Below are 5,640 nucleotides of genomic sequence, written 5' to 3' on the forward strand. Positions count from 1 at the left end.
GGTAAAGCTTCTCTTTGGAGAAAAGAAGTTTGAGAAAGGACAGTGTTCCAGAAAGCCTTCCATTGTGGAACGCCCAGTGCAGAAATTAGTTCTGCTCCTAGAGACTGTTTAAACACTTTCTTCAGCTAAAGGTTTATTCTTTCATATGGACTATGTATTTTATAAGCTTTAAAGGTCACAGGTCATTTCTTCATTTGGAAATCATTATTGCTGAATTTAGTTACCAGTTAAGCGCTAATGATTTGGTGGGAGTGTAAATGACCTTGCTTCAGTTTTCTTATCACAAAATTAGTTCACAAGCTTTTATTATTCTGTTTCAACACCAGTACGCCTAATGCTCTTATTTTGAAAGGTCAGAAACAGCAAGGTGTAGTAAATCGGTTGCGAGTGCTGAAAAACTGCAGCAGCGCAGACAGGTGCAGAGAGAAAATGTGCTCTGTGATTGACACGACTAAAAGCTAATTTTAAGGTGCAATTTTAAGTTGCAAAATGGTCCCATAGCAGCTGGTTGATGAGGGAACAAGGTTGGTATGATAGTTCTGTTTTGTACATATAACTTTGCTATATTACACGAAGTTTGTCGTTTGCTTCTCAGGGTGATGCTTACTAGTTAACACCCACTAGAGGGTGCTAGTGCACTTTGGTAAAATATATTCTCATGGTTGATTCGCCTTTGTAATGAAAGGACACAGACAATCAAAATATGTTTTAATTCATGAAACAGACAAATGGTTAAAGGACAATGTTAAAAGGGTTTAATAAGTGTATATATATATATATATATATATATATATATATATATATATATATATATATATATATATATATATATATATATATATATATATATATGGTAATTTGCACTCAAGGTAGTGATTGTTAAGGATAAATAGGTTATAAATTAAGGGAAAGAAGTAAGGTAAAAACATACTGTTTGAGTTACTAATGATAGTGTGTTGTGTATTTGTGTAGCTCTTACGGTGTGTTCACAATACAAGGCTGTTCAATAAAAGGATTGTGAACCATCAGTTCGAGAGACCATCTTTTCAACCGGGGACGCTATACAGTTATCAAAGCTAACTTTTTGGTTAGCTGTGCCCACCACTGGATATTGCTTCATTAAAATCTAGGGTATCATAATTAAAAATGTTACGGGTCTAAGTAAAAGGCACCATCATCCACATTTGTTAAACACACTAAAAATTCCTACAGTGGTTGATATTATAAGAAAGAATACATACAGCTTTTATCATAGAGCCTTGTCTATTAGATCTCCTGTTCAACAAATCCAGTCTAGATCTTTATATTTTAAATGGTGAGATCATTAAGAACACACTACTTGATAAATTTAAGTTGCAGGGTGATAAGCCATTGGATTGTTTTTATAATTTTAGAAATGTATCCATTGAATTTTAGAAAATTATATATTGAATTTCAATGTAATGGCACCACTGATTCTTTAAGATATCTCCTATTCCACATTAATTTTGTAAAACCATGGTCTGCTGAGTTTACTCTTGTCAATTTACTTACTCTGTTGTTTTAATTCTATCATAGTTTTTACGGTACATTTTTATTGTTGCATTTTACTCTTGTTTATGCAGATGGTATTTTCCCCAATTTTGGGGGTTTTAATAAAGAAGTGGAAAAATTAATAGACTTCTGGTCTATTTTATCCCCATCAGCAGAGCAATTGCTGTCTCTTGCCCATGACTTTTCTATGACAATGAGTTTTCGAATCCAAGATGGCAGCACGTCACTCTGTCGGTCTAAATGTCGCAGTGAATGAATGACTTTTGAATGAATGTTAAGATATTACACTCTGTGTAACACATCTAGAAGTGTCAAGGACTTTGTAAATTCCCATTCAGCTCTTAAACAAAGTGTGCATCTTAGATGTAGTCAATACTTTTATGTTTATCTGAGGATTGAGCATGTGGGCTTAACATCCATACCAGTGGAGCTAAATGGAAATGGACACTCTTACACTTTATAAACTACTGCCTCTTCTTAAGCTTGGTTTTAAAAGTGGGAAGCTTACTTTTCGGTGATGACACTTGGTGATCCTGGCTTCTAAATAGGAGATGTTTACACTGGAGAGACCATCGCTGGAACCCTGGACTCCTGGCTTGATATGTCTGTTTGATGAGCCTGGTCTTTTATCGATTAAGGGAAGTCTGAATTTATTTCCTTAGTTGCTCTTGTAATAGTTTGCATCCCTGGTTGGTGAGGCTGGTTGGTGGTGATTTTCCTCTCCACTCTTTATAATGCAGTATTCCACTTCCTGTCCCGAGGCAGAGTAGCGGCCGGTTTGACTGCTTGATGAGTGCGCTGTCATCGCGTACAGGAAAAGTGATTAATTCTCGTAGTGAATGATGTGGAAGTTTTACTTTTAAGACGTAAATAGGGCATTAATACACACTGTTGCCCACAGCTGCAAACACGGTATCTCTTCCTGTTTATGTGTGACGTCACCGAGGAGCACCAGGGAGAGAACACAGAGAGTCGGTGGTGTACTACGGACCGGATTCTTAAGACTGCTTTTATTGCTCCCAGTCCCTCCATTAAGAACTTATAGTATTTAAGCCTTATTCGCGGACTTTGCAACAATGTCATGCCTTACAATAATTTCTTTGCTGATCTTGCTTGCCCTGTCTATTTTATATCTTGTGGATTTGGGCGTTGCACTTTGTGAAGCACATGATGCCTGTCCAGTGAGTCTGTTATGTTCTGCTCCATGGGGTGGTACAAAGATTTTTACTTATGAATCACATCAGTTGTATTCCTTTGAGTGTCCTTCAGAGAAAATAAGTGAAGTATTGCACCTTGGCAGTGTAAAAATTCTTCAGCACAACTTCACAAATCCTAATATCTGGACAAAAATATTCCCATCATTAAATCCTGAAAATGCATCATGTCGGAATCCTCAAGTTTTAAGAAGTCTTATCTCCTTGCTCTTACTAATTTCTGGGAACGTTCCACCCAACCCTTGGTCAGACAGCTCATATTTGAATACTCCTGAAGAGTTTAAATCCCAGTCTGATCTTGGTTTTATCCACTTGAATATAAGAAATATACTGCCGAAGATGGATATGATACGTATTTGGGCAACCTCAACTGATGCAGACGTGATAGCCTTGTCTGAGACTAAAAAAGTCGGTGACAGATTCTGACACACACATAAATGCTATAATGTATTCAGGGCTGACCGGCCACCCAGGGGTGGAGGCATAGCCATATATGTTAAAACTAAGTTCAATACAAGAGTTCTTAAATCACACTCAATGGCAAAGAATTTTGGATTTCTAGCTCTTGAATTGGGTATCTCAAATTCCTTACATATCACTGTAGTTGGTTGCTACAGATCACAGTCTGCTGATTGCTGTGCTCTCCCTTTAATGGAACATTTGTCCTCCTTAAATTATAAGGAAGTTGTCATATTAGGGATCTCAACTGGAATTGGTTGCAGCCCGTCTATGATGAATTCAAGTCCCTCTGTGGCTCTTTTTGTCATGGTTTGCCCCTGCCCAGGCCTGTATTGTGCTGTGTATCCTGCCTGTGTTTGTCCTCCCTTCTCTGATCCCTTTTGGTACTTTCTGTGATCATCTGTTTGTGCTACTTTAGTCTCTGGTTTTGTTTTCTCAGTTATTTTCTGTTAATCATACTTTAGTCATGACTCTAGTTTCTGCCCAGACCTTGTATTTTCCATTGTGTAAAAATTAGTTGAATCACGTTTGTTTACTGTTGTCATAGGTTGAATTATCTGTTTATTTTACTTTTGCCATTCGTAAGGTCCATTGTAGTTTAGTCTTAGCCTTTATTTATGTGATGATCTCTTTTCAGTTCTTACACTTGCTTTCTGGTTAAGTCTTTGTTCTTTCATGCTTGGTCTTTATTAGGGCCCGAGTAGGCAACGACCTACGAGGACCCTATTGCAATTGCGCTGTTTATTATTAGGGCCCAAGTAGGCAACGTCCTACGAGGACCCTATTGTAATTGCGCTGTTTATTAATAGGGCCCGAGTAGGCAACGTCCTACGAGGACCCTATTGTAATTGCACTGTTTATTAGGGCCCGAGTAGGCAACGTCCTACGAGGACCCTATTGTAATTGCGCTGTTTGTTAGGGCCCGAGTAGGCAACATCCTACGAGGACCGTATTGTAATTTCGCTGTTTATTATTATTATTATTATTATTTATTATTATTAGAGCCCGAGTAGGCAACATCCTACGAGGACCCTATTGTAATTGCGCTATTTTTTATTATTATTATTATTATTATTTATTAGGGCCCAAGTAGGCAACGTCGTACGAGGACCCTATTGTAATTGCGCTGTTTATTATTATTATTATTATTATTATTATTGCCACTTTTGAAATCGAAATTTCAGCCTCTTCCCATGCTCAAAAACTCACCAAACTTTCCAAAGTCATCCGGCCGGATCCAAAATTCGATATTTTGGGGGCGTCGCACATGGTCGCAGAAAAATCGCAAAATAGCGCCCCCGAGAGATTTTCAAAAAACCCTCCGCATTGGGCTTTTTTCATCGTAGCCTCACGAAATTCGGTACATATATTTACCATGCCAGGATGATCATTCTTGCCATTTTTGGCCATTTCCACTACTTACATTTGAACGAACTCGTCCTAGGGATTTCATCCGATCGTCTTCAAATTTGGTCAAAATCATCACAACACAATGGTGATCAAAAGTTATCAAAAGATTCTAATTATGTCAAAAGGCGTGGCTGCTAGGGGTCGTCAAACTTTGGCGAGCTTTTTGGAGCACGCCCTTTCACTTCGAACGGCTGTCACGCCCACATACTTCATCGTAGATACTTCAAACTTGCTGAAAATGATGAGGGCTCCGCCCTGAATGTCTACGTATCTTAAGTTCCCACCTGTGCCATAGCGCCCCCCGGTGGTGGTGGGAAATGTCCTATTTTTACTTTAAGAGGTCCTGATGTCACATGCTTAACCCATTCAACTTCATTCTACTTCTAAAACCTGCAGAACAAATTGGTGAACGTAGGCGATGAACGGCGTGAAGTTACGAGTAACGGCGTCCGTGTGGCGGCGTGACGAATATTGCCCATTCGCCATGAAATTACGTTCTTCCTTTTGACGGCTTTAATTTTGTCACATCATCATGAAAATTGATACTCAGGTCGAGCACGACAACCTCTTACAATCTGTAGGGGCGTCGCCCATGGGCGGGGCAAAGTGCCTCAATAGCGCCCCCTTGAAACTTTCAAAAACCCCTCCCCATAGGGTTTTTTTTTGAGTAGGGAGATGAAAATTGGTACACATGTGTGACGTGCATAGATGTACAAAAAAGTCTCTTGCACCATGGGTCTACTCCAAACAGGAAGTCGGCCATTTTGAATTTTCTTCTCATTTTGGTGTGATTTCCACATGTTGTATTTGAACGAACTCCTCCTAGGGATTTTGTCCAATGCACTTCAAATTTCTTACAGATCACCCAGAGACGATACTGACCAAAAGTTATCGAAAGCTTTTCTGTATGTCGAAGGGTGTGGCTGCTATGGTGCCGCCATTTTGACCCTTCGCCATGGAACATTATACTTAAACAGGTACTGAAGTCACATCTTTAACCCCATCAACTTCCTTCCACTTCTAA

General features: G+C 39.1%; 1 long non-coding RNA gene across 1 annotated transcript; it reads right to left on the reverse strand.

The window, feature by feature from the left end:
- Window positions 1-517: 517 nt before the first annotated feature.
- On the reverse strand, window positions 518-5,155 carry LOC117502124. Its single transcript, XR_004558189.1, has 3 exons — window positions 5,143-5,155; window positions 1,183-1,196; window positions 518-638 (listed from the first exon to the last, which is right to left on the reverse strand). It is a non-coding gene; the product is annotated as an uncharacterized LOC117502124 (long non-coding RNA).
- Between the last annotated feature and the right edge of the window lie 485 nt (window positions 5,156-5,640).

The sequence above is a fragment of the Thalassophryne amazonica genome, chromosome 2 (assembly GCF_902500255.1).
Source record: "Thalassophryne amazonica chromosome 2, fThaAma1.1, whole genome shotgun sequence".
NCBI classification, from domain to species: domain Eukaryota; kingdom Metazoa; phylum Chordata; class Actinopteri; order Batrachoidiformes; family Batrachoididae; genus Thalassophryne; species Thalassophryne amazonica.